General features: G+C 36.0%; 1 protein-coding gene across 1 annotated transcript in view; it reads right to left on the minus strand.

Moving 5' to 3' along the window:
* Positions 1 to 26,181, minus strand: part of LOC138708236 (glucose dehydrogenase [FAD, quinone]-like) — a 37,913-nt gene extending 11,732 nt beyond the window's left edge. The window contains exon 1 of the mRNA XM_069838575.1: positions 26,083 to 26,181. The gene's annotated coding sequence lies outside the window, so the exon portion shown is untranslated. The remainder of the gene's footprint in view (positions 1 to 26,082) is intronic.
* Positions 26,182 to 26,702: the final 521 nt, after the last annotated feature.

The raw sequence follows: 26,702 nt of genomic DNA on the forward strand, positions 1-26,702 counted from the left end.
GTAGGTATTAACTACAGTTGAGTTTGATTATACATATAACATTATTACAAAAAAGAAAGAGCAAAATTGTATTACTTATAATGTCGTAACACTCCTATTGGACATGTTATGTTTTCGTGAATGAACTACCATAAGAAGTTGCGCAACATTCAGTACCGGAAATAGAAATTTAATTATTTAATTTTAAAATAATCTAAACACAGCGTAGGTATTAACTACAGTTGAGTTTGATTATACATATAACATTATTACAAAAAAGAAAGAGCAAAATTGTATTACTTATAATGTCGTAACACTCCTATTGGACATGTTATGTTTTTGTGAATGAACTACCATAAGAAGTTGCGCAACATTCAGTACCGGAAATAGAAATTTAATTATTTAATTTTAAAATAATCTAAACACAGCGTAGGTATTAACTACAGTTGAGTTTGATTATACATATAACATTATTACAAAAAAGAAAGAGCAAAATTGTATTACTTATAATGTCGTAACACTCCTATTGGACATGTTATGTTTTTGTGAATGAACTACCATAAGAAGTATAATAAAAGTTTCAAGTTTAATCTATAAGATTGATCTATTTTGCAAACGTTTATTTGCTATAACATTGTATTGTAACAGCATGCCAACTTACTACGACACATAAGATTTTATCAAATTTTATCAATTATCTATTGTTGATTTTATAACAAATGTTATTTAAATATAAAATGGATTGATATTGTATCACCATTCTACTCATAATTCTCCATTAACGAATTACAAATTCAAGAATTGAGTCTTTTTCACCAATATTTTATTAATTTGCTGATATTCGTAACTCTGTTAATGACTTAATGCAGGATATAACATGTAACACTTTTGTCAATTTTAATTATTTAATGTGTTTTGTAACATGAGTTATATGTACCAGAAATCATATCGACTTTTCCAAATTTACATTTCCTGGAAATCTTTTTCAAAATAAACCTTTTTCATTAATAAGACATAACTACATAAAACCCATGAGGGTCCATTTTGTCATGCATAATACTAAGTACATTTTAATTTGTCCAAGGTTTAGATTTCGTGTTTCTTAACAATATCTGATGATGCCTAAAAGGCGAAAACGTTAATATTCCATATACAATGTTATAGCAAATAAACATTTGCAAAATAGATAAATCTTATAGATTGAACTTGAAACTTTTATTATATTGAACTACATTTATCTGAAAAAAAAAATGAATTGTAAAATACCCTAAGAAGGTTCTTACTCTCCTTCAATAAATTGAAGAAATGAAGAAAACTGTGTTTGGAATAGGGTTGCCAACCGTCCAGATTTGACATGAACAGTCCAGAAAAAGGACTTCTGGTCCAGGCAACATTTTGATCCTGCCCTAGACGTAGAAATGTCTAGGAATTGAGATTTCGTGCTTTCTGAACGAGCTGGATAAAATATTCAACAGTTGGATGATATGATGGCTTGTGTATGAATACAATGCTTCAGTCTGTGGATATGCTGTGAATTACTGAAGTGTGTAACATTTGTAATGCCAATTTCAGTATCTAATGCCTTCTGTGAAAGAATTTCCAGTTTATTCGGTCATATATAGAAAAATAACTGAAACAAACTCTCTGAAAATCTGATCAAGTTAGAGTTGCAAGTAAAAGTTAATTTTGCAGTATCATGTTAAGGACAATCGTAGTATCATTTCTGCAGCAAAACTTGAAAAAAAATACTGGTTTATGCGGAACTAATGATGATTTTTCATTAAAAAATTAATACTGTCTGTCTAGCGTTTCAAATTTCCAATGTGCTGTATTGTGGTTGTGGGGGCTATTAAATATAATAATTGATGATTTGTACATACACTTCTATGTTTATTTCATGTCTTTATTTCCGTTTAGGCTCAAATGTAAAATTTGAAGTATGTCCAGGAATCAGCTAACAGTAAGTTGGAATGAACTTTGGTAATTACAATGCCTTCAATGTGTCACTTTCAATTGTTTTTTCTCCCATATATATATTGTTTGTTCTGGCAAAAGCTCTTTGTACAGGAGCGTTGATTGCAGGCAGGGATACGCCGAATTATACATTGTTAGCTATGATTCTAAATGTCGGTATTGTTGATAGGAGAAATGCTGGAACATTTCTGTCCATCTCGTATGGACTTCTTTCTCCTCTCTGTTTCATTGAGTGACTTTGTCTGTACAGGCAAATTGCTTCACACACAGAAATTTACTGAACATGGCTTTGTCATCAATGTTGGAATCCCCAGAAAGATTTCTAATGATATCTTTACACATTTCAATATTATTCCATTTTGGAACATTGTTCAGCAAGATTCTCTCTTGTTTTTTTCCAACAGAACGGGATCAATGGGCGTCCCCACAAGAATTGTGTGACACCTGGACGGAATGTCTGGTCACATTAGTTTAGAATGAATCCTGTAGCACTGAAACTCGAGCACAATATTGTTAATCACCCTGTCTTATAGTTGGAACAGTTAAGCCGTCTGCTTCATCACTTGTAGTCCAATAATACTTTTGTGCGAGATCGTGCGTATTTGCTTGGTTTCCGCACAACACCAATCCGTGGAAAGTGTGAAATTCCACATTCACTATTCCAAATCTAACACACACAACAATTTCCCTCTTCTTACCGCATAAGTGACATATTGATTTTACTGCTTTAGGCTTTTAACATATTATTTTTAGAGACGTTCAATATAGTAATAATTATAAATTGGAAACTTACCACTGCAATTTCGCCTAAATTGCAATGTTAATTATTGTTTTTAAATATTTGCAAAAATTAAGTAAAGTCTACTACTCCACGAAACTTATTGCATTCCTGATACAAGTAACATTAAGGAAGCCGTGAAAAAATCAACAAGATTCCAGATGCCGATGTTATTACTGCAATATGTTACATAAATAATATTGTTAAAATATTAAAATGAAAAATAAATCATTACATAACCTTACCGTTTGTTTTAAGTACGCATTTATAGACTGGGGGGAAAAAAAGACAGACGCATATCACGGCCTGCTGGAGTATAGTAAACGCAGAAAACATTTTATAGCAACAATGTTGAAGAAAGATATTTTGGTGTTCCGAAGTTGCCGTCATTGAACAGAAACAAACCTGGAGATTTCATTGCAACTAATTAGAAATTCCTCTTTCAGGTATGTAATAAAGGATCTTCGCACAAAGTAAGGTACGATACACGAGCGGTATGTTTTCTTTTAATTCTCGGAAATTAAAAAAAAGCTCAACTACGTTTCGCTTTTTCAAACTTTTCCTGGAACATGAAAACTTCAACATACCGCTCTTGTAACGCATATTACTATTCTGCATGGTTTTAGTTGAGCGACGACTTTCCAGGTAACATCGCCATTTTCGTTTTGTCAAATGTTATGCATATGCATTGGCCTTACAGATTTCATTCGACAAGCTGATACCACTCACTTCCTTCTTACGTCCTTACATTTCTTATACCCTAGACCTACTAGTTTTCCCTGCAGTAGTACTTCCTCCATACTGAATAGTATCTTTCATTTCCATATCAAATATTTTGCGCCTCAGTGGACAGGATCTAAGTTACAAACATCTTTCCTTTCATTACTTTCCTTTTTTGTATGTTTTGTTTTCATGTGGTTCTAGGATAGTAAAACATGTTCACAGTTACCCGATTGTTCAGAATTACCCCATCATTACCTCAAAAGAAGTTTCATATATAATTTCCACTAATATCATAATTTTCATTGAAATCCTTACACTTTTAACTGCGATCTTTGTCACAGAAATAAATCGCTTATCATTCCTTTGGGTACACAGATAAATCAACAACCATGATTTGATTGATACAGTTGATCTCTCAAGTGCCTTCTATTGGTTTTCGGCTCGAAATGATTACATGTGTATCTTATCTTTTCTTAGCATACTTCTGTTCTGTGATGTTGTGAAACATTTCATATTATATAACAATAACAGAATTTAACATTTCCTCAATATTCTGGTTTTCAGGTGGATAGAACATTTCTGTTTTGATTATACAGCTAGGAAAACAAGCAATTTGTCATCTTCCTCTAAGTTTATATTAGACAAATATTTTTTCCGAATTATTTACGTAAGTACTTGTGTAGATTTTAAATTAATTTACTGAGCTTTGTGTCATATTCGAGATTAGTGACGGTTTACTAGGTTCTTCTAAGTGTGTTTCTTCTGCGATTACTTAACATGTTGATACCTCGACAAGACCATGCACATTTTTATCTTATCTCGTGCATGCAGTACTTTAATGCGTGTTGTGGTTACGAGATGATTTTGTAATGTTGTGAAATCGTACCGTTCTGTAGCTTTCATAATAGCATTAGGTAAAGTGTTGTATCCAGTGTAGCTGTTTTCTTGTGTGTATTATTGTGTTCCTTACAATTAATGGACTTTTTACAGTATTAATGTCTATCGGGTGCTCTTCGATAATTATTCACAGGAAAATACGAGTACATATAAATAAACGGTGACTTGTTTGTGGTGTTTACATTCTCATAATAGGTTTTATTGGCTAAATAACAAATCTTCTATCGGTTAAATCTATATTCAGAGGTCTGCATCGGACGTTTTAGCTCGAGCGCCAAGTAGTTCATAGCATAATCCGATAGGTAGCGCACATGCATGATGGATAAAAGCCTCGCGAGCGACAAATCCTTGTATTGTATTGTACTTATTAACATTCCATGATATTCATACATGCTCACAGCTAGAATATGGAACAAGTCAAAAAACTTAATACTATTATAAAATCTTAATTTATAGTCACAGTCTAGATGAAATATATACAGACGAGATTTACAATATAGTCTACTAGTACAACACAAAGTTTTAGTATCAATTTCATGAAGTGTTATTGAATGTCATGAATTCACCTACAGAATAGAAGGCGTGAGAAATTAGGTACTTCTTTAATTTGGCCCTAAGTAATTTTATGTTTTTGAGTTTCATTTTTTATATCGATAGGGAGGCTATTAAAAATTTTTACTGCCATATAACGCACTCCTTTTTGATAACACGATAGACTTGCCGATAGAGTATCAAAGTCATATTTTGACGTGTATTTATGCTATGAACTGTTGAATTAGTTACAAAGTTTTCACGAAGATTATTAATTAAAAAATATACTGACAAGCCATGGGCATTATTTGTAGTTTTTTGAAAATAGTCCTACACGATTCCCTAGATTTGGCACCTACTATTATTCTAATTACTTTTTTTTTGTAATAGAAATATATTGTTACTATCTGTGGAATTTCCCCAGAATATTATTCCAAAACTCATTACCGAGTGAAAGTATGCAAAGTATATTGTTTTTAAGGTATTGATATTTACTATCTTTTGCATAGATCTAATAGCAAAACAAGCTGAATTTAGTTTGGGGGTAATTTCTTTAATATGTTTTTTTCCAATTTAACACATCGATTTTTAAGCCAAGAAATTTGGTTGTTGTTGTTTCTAATAGGGATCTATTATTAATTATTTCGCTAGAAATTTGCGACGTTGAATTTGGTCAGGATTTAAATTGAATTATGTTAGTTTTGTTACAATTTAATACTAATTTATTGACTGAGAACCAGTCACATATTTTGAAGAGAATTTCCTCTGTTGAAGATTGGAATGTGGTATTGAACGGTATAAGCCGAGCGTTAGACAATCGTTCTTGTCACCGGCAAGTAGTACACTGTCAAAAATGGAGCGCGAGCTAAAAGATGTGAAGTTGAAACTACACAACAAGGAATACAAGTTAAGTACTAAAGAAGGTATGGTGATGAATGAGACAAATTCTTACATGTGACTTCTCAGGATGGTAAAAAGGTGGGTTACGTTTCTTGTAAACATTGTTCAACTTTGTTGTCATTCTCTTCTGCTACAACTCGTCTGAAGATACACATGTGAAAGTTTCGGCCAGAAAGAAGATCTGATTATGTGCCACTTGATATAAAACAGAGTGTTACACAGAAGTGTGTCGAAATGTGCACGAGTGATCTTCGCCCATTTAATATTGTTTCGGGTAGAGGATTTCAAAACTATTCTCAGGAACTTATTGATATAGGTGCAGATTATGGACGTGTAAATGTTACTGATATTCTTACTCATCCTACAACTATCTCCAGGAACATTCAAGCACGAGCAGATGAAATTAGAGAAAAGATGATGCCAAAAATCATTTTTGCGGCTGAAAATTGCCTGTACTGCAGGCTTATGGACTGATTCATACAAAAAAGGTTTCCTCACCATTAGTGCCCATTTTATTGAAGATGAATGGTCACTGAAGAGTTGCGTTTTAGCTACGACACAGTTTACAGGCAAAAGTAAGACAGGAGAAAACATCAGAGAGGAGATTGAAGAAAAGATTCAAGAGTTGGGAATTTTTCCAGAACACATGGAGAAGATATCCTTCGTGACACATCAAGGAACAAACATTAGAAAAGCTCTGGAGAATTATTCCTATTTTCCATGCATTGCATACTGTTTACATACTGTGCTGAGACATCTATTCGATGACACATTCCTGAAAAATTAGTTACCTACGTGTCAACGTACAATCGTGCTGCAAAGCATGTAATTCGTTACATGACGAACACTGGTGCAGTGGAGTGTCTACAAAATACACTGAAACAGGGAGTGGATACTAGGTGGAATAGTCTATATATAGTGCTTAATTCATTGTGTGTGGAGTATGATAAAGTAGTCAAAGTGCTGACATAGAAGAATGCAGCAGAAAAACTACAAGGCTACGACAACAACTCATCTCCCCTCTTGCATAAAAAAGTCCTTGTGCAGACACTTGTATTTCCCAATTTTGACTATGCTGACATTTTACTGACTGGCCTTTCCAGCGACAACAAAACGAAACTTCAACGTGCTCATAATTTGTGTGTACGTTTTGTAAGCAATGTTCGTAAATATGATCATATTACCCCATCCCTGGAAGCAATAGGTTGGCTTAAACTAGATAAGAAAAGAAATTTACATTCACTTCTCCTTCTCTTCGAAATCTTGAACTCTTCTATTCCTTCGTACCTGTCGTATCGCTTCCCTTACCTTTTTTCCGACCACAATCTGAACACACGCTCTCGCCATGAAACAATACTAACAATACCATCCCATCGCACCTCCTCATACTCATCCTCTTTCACAATAGCCCTGCCAAGACTCTGGAATTCGCTACCTGCTAGCATCAGGGACTGTCGAAATAAAACTGAATTCAAACGCAAAGTTACTAGACACTTGGTCAGTAATTGATTTCTTGTAAATAGTTTCCTTAATCTATCACAAAATATTTCAATATCCAGTAATTTAATCGCTATACAATTTTGTTATTCTAGGTTTAATTTGTAATTCAGTAAATATAAAATATTCTTTGTTTTTTATGATAAATTATCTAGCTTTAATTAGTCAGGTAATCTTTTCGTACTTTGATTTTTATTATAATTATAATTGTAAATTTAATACTAATTGTAATTTTATTGTTCACATTATAGTTGGAATCTCCTGGTAGAGGGGCAGAGAAGGCCTGACGGCCTTATCTCTACCAGGTTAAATAAATAAATACGACAACAACTTGGCACTGCATGTCAGGGACTTCTTACAACCCTTCACAGAAGCTACCAACTCACTTCAAGGAGATACCTATCCCACTATACAACTAGTACTTCTCTGGGTCCATGAACTGAAGAAACACTGTGCGATAACCGGTGAGGAAATTCAAGAGATTACAAAACTCAAAGAACGTGCACTTCGTTTATTGGAGGATAAAGTTAAAAGTCAAGATATCCACAAGATCGGAACTTTTCTTTGGTCATCGTTCAGAAAGCTCAAACAGTTCAGTACACTAGAGAGGAAACGCTGTGTACTGTGAGACGAATGAGTTCTGAAGTTGAAACATCTATTGGCGCTCTGTCTGATATACGCCAACAACCCTCACCCACTAAGAAACTGAAGTCAGTGTTTGCTGAATGGCAAGAAGGAGATGACGAGCCTACGGAAAATGAAATAGATTTGTACATGACAAGGGAACATGTTGATGATGATGATGATGATGATGATGATGATGATGATGATGATGATGATGATGATGAACCTCTTTGCTTGTGGAAGAAAAACAGTGATGTGTATCCTAGACTTTCAGAAGTAGCCAGAAGAATATTGTGTATTCCTGCTACAAATGCAGCAAGTGAAAGGAATTTCAGTGCAGTTTGGAATCTAATATCAGAAAAAAAGAAGCATGATCGATGCAGACAGGGTTAATGATATTTTATTCATTCATAGCGTTGGGAAGAAATTTAACGTTTAAGTGTGCAGTGATAAATTGTGTACTAACATCATAGATGTTTATGATTTCAAAACCTGAAATGAAGTTAATAGCAAGTTTTTTGTTTATTTTACGACGCTTGATCAACGTCGATGCTTATCTAGCTCTGAGTGAAATCAAGGTGAGAGGCCAGCGAAATGAGTCCCGGGTCCAGGGCCGAAAGTTACCCAGCATTTGCTCTTAATGGGTTGAGGGAAAATCCAGGAAAATCTTCAGTAAGCTAATTAGTCGCAACCAGGATTTGAACTCGTCCCCGCTCATTTCACTGTCAGATATACAGGGACATCATTTTATTTTTACTAACATTTTTAATATTAACCTGGCTATTCCTTTAGAGAACCGGAAACACAGTTTGCTACCCCCTTCCACGACTTGAGTTCGATGATACTGGCGTAAAACACAAACAAATCACTCTACTAGGTATAGGAGGGAAGAAAAGTAGTTCATCCGTTTACGTAAACTAGGAAATATCGCGATTTTGAGTTCGATAATTTTCATTAGGTTTTTGTTTAATCAAGATACAGTACCTTATTAAGAATAAGTGTTTTTACTCACGAACTGAGTTATCCATGCGAACGTATTCATTATGCAGTGTATATTATACTGTCTACAGCACATTAGCGTACAATATAGCTAATGAAGTTAAATTGAAAAATAATCATAATACGGATATTTAAACACATTTTTGAAAATGGTGGCCGTTCATTTCGATACAGGCTTCAGTTCTTTTGTGCATATTATCGCACTGTAGACTATTGCATCTAATTCCAATTGCCAGTTTCGTCCTTCGTACTAGCAACTCATGTTGAAATAATTCTGTACCTACTCTATAAAAGAGTACCTTACGTACTGCAACAATCTTCACTTCTGCCCGACCCGCACAGATAAAATTACTCAGACATGCTATCTACTGTCCGTCCAAGTGGTTATGCTGCAGGATTGTAGAAAGGGAGGAAATCACGTGACAGTTAATTACTTAACGAGACCCTTTTATTTAAGTTATTTTAAACAGTTGTATAATATTACGTAAACGTCCATTTCCTAACAGAAATTAATGTTTTCAGAAAAGAGCTAAGACAGTCCAGCTTTTACAGAGGGGCGAACAGAAGTAGGTGGGGGAAATCGGGATGCGACGTAGGCAAACGGACGACAGTACCTGTGCGAAAATATGATTCAATATAGAAAGCTCTTTCGTCACTGGAAAACGCGAACAAATTTCTGGAACGTACTATACTCAGTAACTCAGTGCTGTTTACTATATGCGGTCTTGGATCTGTGTGGAGGACGGTTGAACTTCATTAGTAGAAGGGGTGGGAGTGAAGTGCATTCAAAAACTCAGGTACAATAAAAATTGAAGTAAAAATAAAATGATGTCCCTGTACTAACCGTTACTGCACAGCAGTTCCTAGTATTTCCAATTAAAAAGAATATAGTGTTTCATGGAATAGTAACAGTAAACCAAATACTTGAAGGTTGTAGAGATTGTCGAGGAATGGTTTGCATAATAAAATCGGATATTTCCTGATGTCTGGTTGAAATTCGAGTAGGTTTCAGCCCAGCTTATAACAAGATGATGGACAGAGAGAACGTGCGATACGTGCTATCATGCCCCCCACCCCCGCAGGGGGGCGAACAAGTTTTCTGAATGGGAATGAACTCTAACGCGATTAGGGGCGTTGGCTGTAGTCTTAAATAGGCCATAATTCTCAAACATTTGAAAGAGATACGCGGGGGGAATAACAATGACTGCGCGCGGGTTCGATTGATTCCGTCTTGAAACTAGGAAGAGGTAGAGCTTCGAATATTAAATAAGTTGACTTAAACGCAGAATTTAGCGAAGCGTTCCATTCTGTATAAATTTGAATACATCGCATTCGGGATTGCGATAAGCTGATTTCGACGTCTCCTGTACAAGGTCTGGGCGTGAGGGTCCGCACCCCAGCCCCGGTGCGTTCTGAGACTTGAGACTTCCCTCAAGTGTATGTCGGAAGCTATAACAAATATATATACAGTACTGTATCTTCCATTATTATTAAAGGTTTGCATTCCCCTAGCGAGACTTACCCAAGCTCTACGTGAAAGGGAGAAACAAATGAAGCCCGATCGGCGTTGACAAATTTCGATACAGATGATAGTGATCATTCAAACTCAAATACAATACTGTGATACAATGCTTTGTGCAAAGTTTGAGGCATCACAACTTCATAGTGATTAAATTAAAAATATTTAAATTTATGGTATTTTCATAAAATTAGCAACTTTAAACTGTTGTGGCTCCGAAACCCTTCCACCCAATGATCAAAATCATGGTTTATTTTGATGCTGAGAAATTAAAGTTTATATTGACATGTAAACAGATTTTCTTACTTTTTATGGAATGGAGAAATTTAAATTTTTCTTCATTAAGACGCCTTTGACTACAAAAAAATATTTTTGTGCGAGATCGTGCTTATATGCTTGCTTTCCGCACACAACCAATACGCGGAAAGTCTAAAATTCCACATTCAGTATTCACAACGTAACACACATAACAATTTCCCTATTCTTACCACTTAAGCGTCATATTCATTTTACTGCTTTAGGCTTTTAACATATTATTTTTAGAGACGTTCAATATAGTAATAATTATACATTGGAAACTTACCACTGCAATTTCACCTAAATTGCACTGTTAATTATTGTTTTTAAATATTTGCAAAAATTAAGTAAACTCTACAACACCACAAAAGTTACTGCATTTGTAATGCAAGTAACATTAAGGAAGCCGTGAAAAAATCAACAAGATTCCAGACTCAACATAGACTGAGGGAAAAAAAAGACAGACGTATATCACGGCCTGCTGCAGTATAGTAAACACAGAAAACATGTTATAGGAACAATGTTGAAGATAGATATATTTGTTTTCCAAAGTTGCCGTCATTGAACAGAAACCAAGATGGAGATTTCATTGCAACTAATTAGAAATTCCTCTTTCAGGTATGTAATAAACGATCTTCGCACAAAATAATGTACGATACACGAGCGGTATGTTTGTTTTCATCTTCTCAGAAATTAAAAAAGCTCAACTACGTTTCGCTTTTTCAGTCTTTTCCTCGAAAATGAAAACGTCAACATACCGCTCTTGTAACGTATATTACTATTAAAATATATTGTTAGATTCCGCATTGAAAGTACAAATAAACACATATTTTTTACTGGTGGACCGTTGATAAGAAAATATTGAAAATACCAAATAAAGAAAATAAATAGTACGCGCGTGAAGTAACCAGCTGTGAGGCAGGATTTAGTCTAGACAAGCAAGGCCAGGAGACAAATTCGTGATGTTTCGTCTAGTAGCGCATAGCTGGGCTAGCTTTATCACAAGTTTTCATAAACACAGGAGTAAAATGACGCCCAACGCTCCTCGCTTATCTTCATCACTTGGCCAGTGCGTGCGGTACTGCGCCGTTCAAGTCTAGGCGTGTGAAAATAATTTATTTAATACCCTCGAAACTTATTGCCGAGCCACTAAGCAAACAATGCCGAATCGCTCTTAATAATGCAATTTTTTTCTCATTTTTTTTTTCACATTTTTACAAAAAAAAAAAAGCCTAAAAGCAAGTAAAATCAGATTATCTGTCTCTCTGTGTACAATAAAAATAAGGATTACTTCTTATCATAACCTACCAAATGTCAGCTTCAAAATGAGCTCTCGTTCAATGTTCTGCAGTAAATGGTTCCAGAGTTCTGAGCGCTGAAAGAGGCTTGTTTTTCTAAAATACGCTAAATTTGTCGCTCAATAGTACGAAAACCGTTTGACTTTCGATAGTATATTTTTGAAAATGCACTGTCCTCTGCACCTAGTATAAATAGGGAAAAAATTAAAGTATTCAAAAAATGCGAGGTTTTTTACTGATCGATTTCGTATGGAATAGCCGTATATTCCTGCGTGTACTCGGCAGGCCGACGTGATATACATGTGGATGACGTCACAGAGAAGCCGAATACAGATTTGAAAAGCTCGTGTTTAATACTCCTTTCACTCGCAATACTTTTACTCGTACATCCAACTGGCGAGTGACAAGCGATTGGAGACGGGGAGTGAGGGACATTTTTGCATTTTTTCCACGAGATAGCGTGATAGTCATCATCAGCCCTCAAGGACATAGGCGGAGAGAGAACCGTTTCCATGGGGGGTGGGGGGCAAAGCAAAACCATAGAATCCCCATACAACGGGGTTATGGGGGACATCATTTACCTCCTCCCACGTTATAGCTTGATCGTGGTATAGTATATCGGAATATCATCATTTTAAAAGTATTTTCGGGAGCATGTTTCATACAGTGTAAAGGCTGTTTCACAATAAACCGGGAACGGAAACGACAACGAGTACGACAACGGAAATAATGTTAAAATAAATGTATTTAAAAGTGAACGTTCACATAGTTAATTGTTAATCCTCACATTTAAATACATTTGTTTTAACAATATTTCCTTTCTCGTTCTCGTTGTCGTTTCCGTTCCCGGTTTACATCCATATACGCGATGTTTCGAACCGAGTTGTATAGGGCTTGAACTGTTGGTCTACTACAAATTATAATAGGGCATAACTTAAAACAATCTCCCTCTTTTTTTAGTAGGTTATTTTACGACGCTTTATCAACATCTTTAGGTTATTTAGGGTCTGAATGAGATGAAGCTGATAATGCCGGTGAAATGAGTCCGGAGTCCAGCACTGATAGTCTCCCTCTTTTTCTTTCTCGTACACAAACACATGTATACATCAATAAAACTACGTAACAGTGCTAACAGAAACTTCTTATATGAAGTTTGCTTTCTTAAGATATCATATTATGAAATGAAAACTCTAATTATTTTGTTTAATCTCGTCTTTAATTTTACACATTATACCGGGATCACTTTTCTTTTTTCTGCATTGTTGTGCAGTATGTCATTCATTTTTCTCCAACTGGCGACCTGAACATCTGCAGACTTTTAACAAATGAATGCAGGCTGTTACAAAAGAAACATTACAGTGCTTCCATTCCTTAAATGAGGTATAGGAATTCTTATACATTCAGAAATTTAAAATAAAAATTATAGTCCAGACACATGATCTGAATAAATTAATTCGTCAATTTAAGCACAGGAACTTAATCAGAAACAAAAGCAGAAAAGATCTTTTGACTTGAATATTTTCTAACGTTAATAGAAAAAAAAAAGAGTTGAGACAAGTTTGGGGGGGGCAGTGCCGCCCATAACTCCGCCTATGCTCAATGACAGAGCTCACTGGTTCGTTTCTGCCTCAAAAAAATTGGAATGATCAACCCATCTCTTCCTCGGCGTCCAAACTCTCTTTTGAGTTGATATAGCAAGAACTATTTGAGAATGTGCTGTCTTTCACCCTCTTAATTTGACTATATTAGTTTCCTGTATATTCGTTTATTTTATTAAATAATTTGATAACATTTTTGTTTATTTATTTATTTTATTGCTAGTAAGTTTCAAATGAATTCAAGTTAATACGACATCATATAAACTAGCCTATTCCTGAGTGAGCAAGACTCGTGCTTTTTATTTTATTTTATTGGGTTATTTACGACGCTGTATCAACATCTGTTACTTAGCGTCTGAATGAAATGAAAGTGAAATGAGTCCGGGGTCCAGCACCGAAAGTTACCCAGCATTTGCTCGTATTGGGTTGAGGGAAAACCCCGGAAAAAACCTCAATCAGGCAACTTGCCCCGACCGGGATTGGAACCCGGGCCACCTGGGACTCGTGCTCAGGAGGGCATTCCAATGCAATTCCTTTCAGATATTTTCGCTGCTTTTCCTTACATAAATTCCTGCAACTGGGATGTGCTCCTACACACATCGTTTCCGCAGCTTCATTTCGTAGTACTTACCTGGTTTTTCAATAATTGAATCTGAATTACTAAGGAACCGTGGGTTCTAATATGAGACAGAGCATCATTTATGACTCCAATTTTAACTAATTATTGCTTGTTAACTATTTAATATTTACAACTGGATACATTTTAACATTCAACAAATCTAAATTATGCAAATCAAGATTTCAGGTATAACTCCCTGTAAAGTTGATTTGAATAATTTCGAGGGAAAAATTGTTCCGAAGCCGGGTATCGAACCCGGGACCTTTGGTTTAACGTACCAACGCTCTACCTGAAATCTTGATTTGCATAATACACGTCACTGTTCGTTAACAGAAAACCACAATTTAAGTCGCACGGAGTTAGTGTGCACTCGAAGTTGGTTGCTTGACGGTTGTCAGCCCACTTTGAGGTCTGTGGATATAGAGGGAAAAATTGTGTCGGTGTCGGTTAGAGTTCCCGGGTAGCTCAGTGGTAGAGCGTTGGTACGTTAAACCAAAGGTCCCAGGTTCGATACCCGGCTCCGGAACAATTTTTCCCTCGAAATTATTCAAATCTAAATTATATTTTAAAAAAGTCCAGTATCATCATCATCATCATCATCATCATCATCATCATCATCTGGCACTACAACCCTGGGTGGGTTTTGGCCGCTCGTACAGCAGTCCTCCATTCTGTCCTATCTTTCTCCAACCCCTCACTCCCATTACTCCCAGGTCCCTGATGATCCTATCCAGCCATATCTTCCTTTTCTTCTTCCGTTGTGGTTTTTCCCTTGTAATATTCTCTTGGGAATTCTGTTTTCGTCCATTCTCTATATAAAAAGTCCAGTATCAACATTAAAAAGTCCGCACCTGTGGAGTAACGGTTAGCGCAACTGACCGCGAAACCAGGTGGCCCGGGTTCGAATCCCGGTCCGGGCAAGTTACCTGGTTGAGGTTTTTTCCGGGGTTTTCCGTCAACCCAATATGAGCAAATGCTGGGTAACTAAATAACCTGAGGTGTTGATACAGCGTCGTAAAATAACCCACAAAAACATTAAAAAACTGTAGTAGTTTCCTGTTAGGATAAACAATGATTATATCAAAAGTAGTTCTAGTTCTAAATGGTGCTGTTTGGAACAAGTCTCTAATATTTTGAAAAAATAGGACGTCAGAAATGAACAAAAACTATTTAAATTTCAATTAGTTTGTGAAACTGTATATAAAACCTTGGAAAATGAACACAGAAAATAACGAACAGTCTAGTTACACTTAGTGACAATCTGAGTCACAGCATATAGATTACAGGGACGGAAATGTTATGCACAGAATTAGATGATATAAGCAATTAAATAGACAAGAACTGAATGTAAACCAATTAACCCATCAGTACTCGTGACGTATTCAGTCGCATGGGAGCAGCTGTCACCCTAGTTATATTAGAGAGCGAATTTGAACATTCTTTTCAATATGAATGGTTACATAAATGTGTTACTACGGAGTATACACAGCTTATTTATAAACACTTCTGAAACACAATTAGTTCTTTTATAATTAATATAATTACATATTGTATATGTAAATTTCAAATCCTTTCAACATTTACCTACAAAATTAACATTGGTAACACTTTGATAATACTTGCTTTGTTGTGAAAATCCTTGTATACAATAATATCTGAATAGGTTGTGTCCTATTATCCTTGGATTATCCTTCAAAAGTCTTTATTCCTGAATGATCTCTACAGACATGTCTTTACAATACCTACACAAATGTCCCTCAAATGGTCGGCACATGTCCGTTTTGAACATTTCACACACCATTTCTAATCGTTTTGTCTCGAGACCTATCAAACTGGCAACACCGGCCCTTGGATCCATCCTTTGTTCTGGGGCTGACGTAGCGGATTCTTGAATTTGTAATCATAATCTCTGAAGGAATTTTATAAACGTGGTTCCATAATCCTTCGAAGTTCAATAGAACAAATTATCCTTAAAGATGTAGGATATAACTCACAAAAGTGATAATGAATACTTACCGAAACTTTGCAGAAACCGTAACTTAAAAAGTCGCGTGGTTGACAATTTTGTCACGCAAAAGAATAAAACCTTAGCTACGAGCAACTTCAAGACTGAAGCTACAGAATTATTACTGTGTGAGCTTTGTTTTTAAGATACCTGAAGTCCCACCGTTTTAAATTGCTTCTAGGAAATACAACAATGAAAAGAAACACGCTGGTTGACACGCGAGAACTGAAGGGTTAATGAAGACGTAACAGACATGAACATAAACAGTGTTGCCAAGTCATCGGTTTTGTAGCTAAATCTGGTGTTTTTAGGACTATCGTCAGCTACAGAATTTTACCGTCAGCGGCTAGCTATTTGTTTGGCGTTTTTTCTTATGATTCCAGACAGAGAGAGATGATATTTTTAAGTTTATTTTTCTGTAAAGATGTTATAATTTTTATATGTACTTGCGGACAATGATAGTTAATCATAAACCAGAGTTTAGTATGGTATTAACACACTTTTTCATTGTGCGAGTATACAATATCAACGTTTTATGTAAACTCGATTTGGTGCAACTACATCTATTTCCTGCCTCATCCATTGTTGTTGTACAAATAAGGTATTCCGCATTCGTTAACCTCTTAATCTAATGTATGCACTGTTTTTGTAAATGAATTGATGTATTTAATGATAAGGAGTAGATAATGAACTGAATTATTATTTTCATTTGTGATATATCATATTTAATTTATCATTCCTCATTAAAGTTTATGTAACACAGATTATACTTAAAATTTAAAACCAGATTCCTTGTTAGCAGGCACGTCTCCAACTCAGTGTGAAATCAGATTTCGAACCGACTGGTGTGACTGTGAATGTGATTATTTCCGAAGTGTCCAGTATAATCTTGATCTACTTCATTCAATTTTGAATATGCCAAGTAAAACTCCATACGTAGGCTACAAAAGTTCAGAGATGTGTGAAAAAAAAGCATAATGTGTTGAAAGATTTGGTGGAAGAAGTTACCGGTAATAGTTCGTAAGCTCGGTGTAAATGGTGTAATTCGATATTGAATGCAAAATATTCAGATTTAATTACCCATGCTGAAAATTATAGGCACACAAAAAGAGTAGCAAGTGTTTTTCTGTTGTTCGACAACCTAATACTGCCATTCACAACAAGCTTCTGGGCAGAGGCGAGTGTTATTTCAATTTGCAGGGTATTATAAATATTATAATTTTTTAAAATTTGAAACCTAAAATTCTCCAGTTCCTAAAACTATATAGTTTGTATTTCAAATTTGGAAATGATGTCTTAAGAAAAATCTGGAGTTTTTTAACTACAGTTTAGCGGTTTTTTTAAACTTGTGCAGCGGCTAATGGAATTCTGAGTTGGCAACACTGAACATAAAATGCTTTAATACGTCCAGCGACTTAAAAAACTGAGGTTTTGGATACACATTTTTTGGAAACAGGAATGTCGATGAACTACTAAAGGAGTGGTGTAATTTTCTGTGGAGATTAATTTGAAGGGGGGACGAGAGAATAAGAATTAGTCCAAAATCAAATTATTTGTTTAAAGTAAACAACTGAATTTCGTGATTAAGTGAGCGTAACTACATATAACACAGCAACATACACGTTGTAACACTAAGATTGTGTGGGCGTCTGGAGCCAGTCAGACTTGATCATGTCTGCTGCCTTCTCCGCTATCATCACTGTAGTTGCAAATGGCGGCGAGCCCACAATGCGAGGCATAATTGACGCATCCACCACTCTGATTCCAGTCACACCATGCACTTTAAGTTCGGTGTCAACAACAGCATCTGGATCTGAACGGGGGCCCATTTTGCAGGTTCCAACCGGATGGTATGCGGATTTTGAAACATGTCTCAACATACACGTCCAGTATTTTCTGGTACCGAACTCAAGACCCTCACACAGCTTAACAAACAGTTTCTTCTTCTTTGCATTTCTTTTCTTCATAACTTCTGTTTCCATTATTTTCGGAAAAGATTCAATGGCGTCTATCAGCACGGCGACGTCCTCCGAAGTAGTCAAGAACGCAGAATGTATTTTGGGATAATCTGAAGGATTCGATGAGTCGAGTGAAATCCTTCCTCTGCTCTTAGGTCGGGATAGAAGTGGTACCAACATGACGATGTCGCCTTCTTTCGACATTTCTTGAAGTGAGTGTAGTGTATCATGACTTAAGTCGCTGCCTTTTCCAAATCCAGCTATGGCATCTGTGTCATTTGCTAAGAAGACAAATGGTACAAGCCAGACATCTGGTCTGTCATCGGGAGCAAAATTGGTCTTCATGAAGCCGGAGACACTTAGACCGTAATGGGTAGAAAATAACCCGGTTCCTCTAGTTAGGTATTCGTATGTAGCATCAGAGAATGTTAATGGGTTTGCTTGAAACTTATCGGACTTCGATATCGTGAACACCAAGCCGAAAAATATTACATGATCCTGTAGATTGTGTCCTACTCTCAAGTTACTAATTGTCTTGATGCCAAATTTCTTCAAATGTTCTTCAGGGCCAATTCCTGATAACATTAACACTGTGCCGGCGGAGACAATGACTTCCCTCTTAACTCCAACTTGATGCAATTTTCCATCACTTGTTTGGAATTTAACTTCTTTAGGAACTTTAGTGTTAGGATCGAATGTAATTTTAGTGACTTGCGAGTGCTTTACAACATGCAGATTTCTTCTGTTTCTTACAGGATTAAGAAATGCCTTCAACGTGCTCCATCTGGTGCCATTTTCAATTGTTGCATGCATTCGTGCAAACCCCAGTTGACTGGGCCCGTTAATGTCGTCCAATATCTGGTGTCCTGCCTCTTTGCAAGCGTCTAACATCGTTGTTGCAAAGTCTAGCTGCTGAAGACGCTGCACAGTTAGTGGACCACCCTTACCGTGATGAGGTGGATCAGGATCCTCATCTTTCGTCGGTTTGAAGTTCTCCGATTTCTTGAAGTATTTGAGGACTTCGTCGTAACTCCATCCTTTATTTCCGTCTCTAACCCATTCGTCAAAGTCGCCCCTCATACCTCGAAGGTAAAGCATTCCGTTTATACTGCCAGTTCCTCCCAATACTTTAAAATCCTAGGCAGTTACCTTCTTGTGGTTCCGTTCGGAATTGCCAATCTATGTCAGTTTTCTGATGCAAGAGCCACAATGCAGGGATGTTTGTGATCAGTGGCGGATCGCCGCCTGCTTCAACGACGAGAACGTCCCAGTCTGCCACTTCACTGAGGCGGCTGGCCACCACGGAGCCTGCGGTTCCTCCTCCCACGATGACGAAGTCATATTCGTCTCGCAGATAGGCGCGGGCATCCTCCGGGGATGGATGTGGACCCTCTAGTTGGCGCTCTGACTTTAACAGTGATGTGATGAAGCTTGTGAAGAACACGGCACCGGCTGCGGGACTCGAACAAGTGGCTGTTGCTGTCCAGTGGCACGAAGTGGAGCAGGTCATGGTCATGGCGACCGATCTATGTGGACAAGAAGTGCGAGTCATAAGATGGTGTATCGTATCGCGCAGTGCATTCATGAAACAAGTGACGTGATTTAGCTTATGTTTTCTTGTAAGATTCGTTTTGTGTCTTCTGGAGTACTACCAGTGAATATAAATATAACAATTTAAAATTACGAATTCACGTTATTTTATAAGTCTTGAAATATATTTTTGTGGCCTTGTATGTTGCAAGCTTTCTGCAACTTTACTTGGATTGAGGAAACTCGGCTTCATGAGATATTTAGCAACAAGGATCCCTCTACTGGAATACAGTGAAACCATTCTTTGGGGACACCTCTTTAAAACGGACACTTCTAATAACGGACGAAGTTAGGAAGTCCCTGGCCAAATGGATAAGGAATATCATACTGAATTGACTCTTTAAAAAGCACACTCTTAAATACGGACACGGGCTCTGTTTTAATTACTCTTGGACGTAATTTACTTCTTAGTTATGGATCGAGTATGCGTGAAGTTGAAAGTTCAATAGCGTAAAGATATAATTTTTAAAACCTTGTTCGTGTAATACGAATTTTAAAGTTAAATACATTTACTAAGCAATTGCAAGCAAATTTGGAAATAGACCAACAACAGACCCTCTAACGAAACAAATTGACATTCTGTAGGCATGAATTACTTCTTTTAGACAATGAAGTTCCTTGATAGCTCAGTCGGTAAAGCGTTGGCGCGCTCAACCAAAGGTCCAGGGATCGATACCCGATTATTCAAGTCTGTCTCACAGGGAGCTTTACCTGAACGCTAGATTTGCATTCCGCGGGCAGTTACAGCAGCGTGCCCAAAGCATTACCAAGTTCTTTCGAAAAGCAGAATTTTTATCTACCGCTGAATGTTTCACTGACCAAAACGTAATAATTAATGATCTTAGAATTTCACAGAAACTATTGCAGCTTGCTAGAGTGTCCAAAGTAGATGATCATGTTGATTTTGACTCTGCTCTTATGACTGAAGATGAAGATTCTGATTTCCAGTTGACAATGAAAGATCTGGAAGTAGAAAATTCTGATGATGAAGAAATGGAGAGAAATGTGGAAGAAGAGAAGGAAGACTGCGGTATGAAGAATTAAGTAGAAGTAATATATATGAGTATTAGGTACCACTGCCACCGGGTATTTACCCCTTGCAGTGCGATTAAATACATACATACGTACATACATATATAAATCCCACAAGGGTAGCTGCCCTTCAGTAAGGTTGCCAAAAGACACAGCATACTAAACAAGAGAGAGAGAGAGAGAGAGAGAGAGAGAGAGAGAGAGAGAGAGAGAAATATAACTCGTCCGACCTTAATTAAAGATGACCATGAGGATCCGGAAATTAATAGCAAATAAATATGATCAATTAAATATGAATATTATTATAAAAATAAAATGTAATAATTAAGCACAATTGATTATCAATTATAAAATAAAATATTAGAAGATGACTATAAAATTATACTTATAAATAAAATATTTTATTTAAAATTAGCATATCCTTAATTAAGGTCTTCTGAGTGGTATAAATGAAACTGTATAATCTGCAGGGAATCTTTAAGAATTTGCGAGATGATTTTTTGAATTTCAAAAGATGATATTGATAATTGTTTTAAAAAATTATAGGCCTATGTAAATTTTGGTAAAGAATTCCGAGCACCAAAAAATAAACCTGTTACTGACCAATATAAAGTAAATTAGCACAACAATAATAATTATGTAATTACATTTCTCACGAAAATTTTACGCATTTACTAATACTTGTATATTTAGTATACTTTGTCCTTTAGGGCAAGTTTAGGGGAAGTTTGTTTAAATTAATTGTACAAATTTTCGTGAGAATCTGTTAGATAAGAGAAAAGTTGTTAATTTTGGCAGCTAGATTCACGTTTTGGACTGTTGTGCGCCTATGGGGAACTTAATTCCAATGTCAAGTTAACTAAGAGAACAATATCCGATTGACAAATGTTCATTTTAACGTAATTAATATAATGTTTAATAAGTGGGAACCATAATTTATGGAATAACGGGGCGTCGCAAGGCAAGGGACACGAACAGTCCCTGTGGATCTGCCATGATCTGCTAGCTTGCATCCAAGATCTACTGTATGTACTACATACTCGCTAAATTGATAGATGCTGAGCGACCTTAACGAACAAATTGTTTATAAGAGTGGTAAACTTTGTCCTTGGCTTCCAATAACACAGACGACCTTCAACTGAAATGGTCCGGCGAATGATAAGGAGCGTAACATTGAAATAACCCACAAAACAAGACGGTGTGCACAGGCCTGTTGAATTCCATTCGGCTGACGTGTTGTGAATTATCCGATTTTGTCTTCCGAAAGGTTATTTCCTTCCGTTTTATTTCACAGTTCACATTCCAAAAATTCTGTGCGGTATACAAATACTGTCTTCAGTAGCTACAGTAGCTTTGCTTGGGGCTGCCGCCAAGAGTTAAGTCTTATCTTTCAGTCCAACATCCAACGACGTTGTTTACAGGCATCAACATTCTTGCCATTATAAACGTAAGAATGAGAGTTAAGACGAAATTAAACAAAGTAAATTTATTATTACACTATTACACTTTTACTACGTCATACTAGCTTTCACCAATAAAATGGTACGGAACGACGTGTTTCAACCAATCATGGCTGCTTATTCTACAATTTTATCACCTCTCTAGCATGTGTTTTTATCACCTCCCTAGCATTTGTTTCTTTGTTTGCCAACATTGTCTCAATAATTAAATCTTTTAAAATGATTCATATTTATTTCATCATCCCTAATTAAAACTTTTCTACCATTTATCTTGTTTATATTATTTAGGTTATGTTATAGCTTCTGCTGTATCAGATTATGGATAGTCACGTATCAGAGATTGTTTAATATATATTGATAACTGAAGTGGAATGCAACTGTTTTAATAAAAATAAAACTGAATTAAAAAAAGCCTTCTTGATTGGTAATCGTCCATAGAGTTCAATGAATACTGTATAGTTGGCACAACTGGTAACAAAAGAAAACAGCTCATCATAACACACTACTGCCATCTAGCGGAATATTTGTAATGATGAAAAGGTACAATAATACATTTTCAAGGCAGTTTAGTATTTTAGTAAGTCAATTAATATTTTATTGTATTAGAGTACTTTATTTCTTCAAATCTTTATATACTTTCTTCTAATCGTGTAATAGTCAATTAAATCCCACTCGAGTTCTGATAGAGAAATCAAAACCTCTAGTGAGATTACTGTATATAATACTACGGCAGGTTTTGAACATCTCTAGATAAATTTTCTCCATCTAGGTGATGTTACTATAAGTTTGGAGGTTAATGATAAATTTGCGAGTGACGTAAATAATTTAGACATGGTGACGGATATAGCCTACAAGCAACATCGGTCGTAAAGTGACATGAGCACGTAGAGGTCGTTTAGCAGTGATTCAGCAAGTCAGATTTTCGGCGATAAAATCTCGCGACTTAACCTTACATCACAGATGTAATTTAATGGCTTACCCTGATATAATAAATGCTGGAACTGTTGACCATCCTTTGTAATGCACATTTCACATCTTTCAAAAAGATTTCTAGACTCACGCTGGATTTCGTCTCTATCGAAGGAATTGAAACCTACGCACTGGTCCGTTTCATTCAAGTTATGTATTGTATTGTATTTATTAACATTCCATGGTATTCATACATTGTTTACAGCTAGAATATGGAACAAGTAAAAAAACTTAATACTATTATAAAGTCTTAATTTAGAGTCACGGTCTAGATGAAATATATACAGAAGAGATTTACAATATAGTCTACTAGTACAACACATACTTCTAGTATCAATTTCATGAAGCGTTATTGAATGTCATGAATTCACCTACAGAATAGAAGGCGTGAGAAATTAGGTACTTTTAATTTGGCCCTAAATAATCTTATGTTTTAAGTTTCATTTTTTATATCGATAGGGAGGCTATTAAACATTTTTACTTCCATATAACGCACTCCTTTTTGATAGCACGATAGACTTGCCGATGGAGTATGAAAGTCATTTTTTGACGTGTATTTATGCTATGAACTGTTGAATTAGTTACAAAGTTTTGACGATTACATAAGAGGAAGATTATTAATGAAAAGATATACTGACAAGCCATGGGCATTATTTGTAGTTATTTGAAAATAGTCCTACACGATTCCCTACATTTGGCACCTAATATTATTCTAATTACTCTTTTTTGTAATAGAAATATATTTTTACTATCTGTGGAATTTCCCCAGAATATTATTCCAAAACCCATTAGCGAGTGGAAGTATGCAAAGTATATTGTTTTTAAGGTATTGATATTTACTATCTTTTGCATAGATCTAATAGCAAAACATGTTGAATTTAGTTTCGGGGTAATTTCTTTAATGTGATTTTTCCAACTGTTGTCTTATAAGGCTTTGGTTTACCGCTTTCTGAGCTGATGTCTTGGATCCGTACTTAACTCTTGAGTTAACTTAACTACTTCGTGGAGGACTGTTATAGCTTACGTCATTCAGTTTTTAATCGCTTAGAACACGATTTTAAGCACTCTTTAAATATAAATAAGTCAGTTTCTCTCACTTTTTTCACTAAATTCTAGATTTCTCAATCAGACCTAGCTGTTGAATGTCAGGATATTTCCGTGGAAATATTGCACGCCAATTTTCGTAGGATTTATTCGTAACATAATAACATAAATGAAGATTCGCGTTTTAATGTCTACTGCATTGAATGGAAGTCAGCTATGTATTAATGCTCTAATCTTGACGTCTCTTCAACCTGTGTTATCTGTCCATACTAACAATACAAAACCTTCCCACCCTCGATCCAGGGATAAATGTATACACACTATTCCCTCGGCAGTCGCGTTTGATAGTATCGATGGTACTATCGACTGCTGTTCCTACTATCGATAGTTATAATCAAAACTATCGATACTATCGATAGTCATTACACATTTTTTTGTTAATTGGTTATAAACTGAATACAGTTCAGAATTTATGTCTAAACGCGTAATGAAGTATTAATTTAATAATATATACTGAATTGAATCTGAATTACATACCAATAACACACAGTATTATAATCTGTCCGTAAAGTCCCAACATTAGCCATCATTATAATGTTTTTTTAACATGTGACCATTGCTCCAAGGATAGTCTAAGTTTCCCATTAAAATAAACATTTCCACTTTGTTGGGATGCAGACGGTTTCGCCTTTCATTGATGAAGTTGCCTTTCATTGATGAAGTTTTCAGTTTTGGATAACAGTACAAAAAGCTTATTTTATGTTATACAAATCAACTTAATAATTTAAAAACTTCATTTGTCATACTGCAAGCATTTTCTTCAGGCAATTAGAAAAGTTCCCTCGCACTTTCATTTTCAAAGTGGTAACCGGTAAACATACATACAAGAAATCAAATTTCCGGAGAAATCTTTAAAATCAATCGCCTGTGTTGTATTTACATTTGTGCGAGATCTTGCGTATTTGTTTGGTTTCCGCACAAAACCAATCCGCGGAAAGTCTAAAATTCCACATTCAGTAATCCCAACTTAACACACATAACAATTCTCCTCTTCTTACCGCTTAAGTGACATATTGATTTTACTGCTTTAGGCTTTTAACATATTTTTAGAGACGTTCCATATAGTAATAATTATAAATTGGAAACTTACCATTGCAATTTCACCTAAATTTCATTGTTAATTATTGTTTTTAAATATTTGCAAAAATTAAGTAAACTCTACAACTCCAGTAAAGTTACTGCATTCGTGATGCAAGTAACATTAAGGAAGCCGTGAAAAAATCAAGAAGATTCAAGACCCATCATGGACTGGGGAAAAAAAAAGACAGACGTATATCACTGCCTGCTGGAGTATAGTAAACACAGAAAACATTTTAAAGCAACAATGTTGAAGATAGATATTTTTGTTTTGCAAATTTGCCGTCATTGAACAGAAACCAACATGGAGATTTCATTGCAACTAATTAGAAATTCGTCTTTCAGGTATGTAATAAACGATCTTCGCACAAAATACACGAGCGGTATGTTTTCTTTTAATTCTCGGAAATTAAAAAAGCTCAACTAAGTTTCGCTTTTTCAAACTTTTCCTCGAACATGAATACTTCAACATACCGCTCTTGTAACGCATATTACTATTATCGTTTTCTCACCCGTTGTCTCGAGCACGCCAACTGTTCAGGGTACCTGACCTACGACACGTTTCTCTGCCTCTCCCGGCAGACAATAATTTTTACAGAGTTGCCACACCGTATTCTCTGGAACCTAACCATGTCAACAAGGCGCTCGTGTTACCTGTTTCACTTGTCGGATGCAGCACAGTTCTGAATCACGTCCACAGCACAGCTGGTCAGGCATGGACTGATGGGCTGGGATCCTCGATCAACTTGGCCTGAGGAGCAACACAAACACGCTATTAAATAGTAGCTGTCTCTCTCTCTCTTGGAGATATGGAAACCATTTTCCTATTAAGGCGGTTCCCGACTGCTTGACTGGAATATTAAACAAGATGGAGAAGCAGTCATGACTGCACTTCGAAGTTCAGGAGGTACAGGTGACTGTCGGCCTGGGTAGTGTACTCGAGGTTGCGGGTTCGATCCCGGCCCAGGTCGATGGCATTTAAATGTGCTTAAAAGCGACAGGCTCATGTCAGTAGATTTACTGGCATGTAAAAGAACTCCTGCGGGACAAAATTCCGGCACACCGGCGACGCTGATATAATCTCAGCAGTTGCGAGCTTCGTTAAATAAACCATCATTTAATTATTTTTTTTACAGGTTAACTGATAGCAGAGTGTTGGGCGGAGGTGAGGAATGAGGCTAGGTTTTATTTGCGTTTCTCGGTCTGGTTGAAGATTTCGTACGTACTAGCACTGGAGCTAGGACAGTTAGGACTACGTGAAGTCATTGTAATGT

The sequence above is a fragment of the Periplaneta americana genome, chromosome 10 (assembly GCF_040183065.1).
Source record: "Periplaneta americana isolate PAMFEO1 chromosome 10, P.americana_PAMFEO1_priV1, whole genome shotgun sequence".
Classification (NCBI taxonomy): Eukaryota; Metazoa; Arthropoda; class Insecta; order Blattodea; family Blattidae; genus Periplaneta; species Periplaneta americana.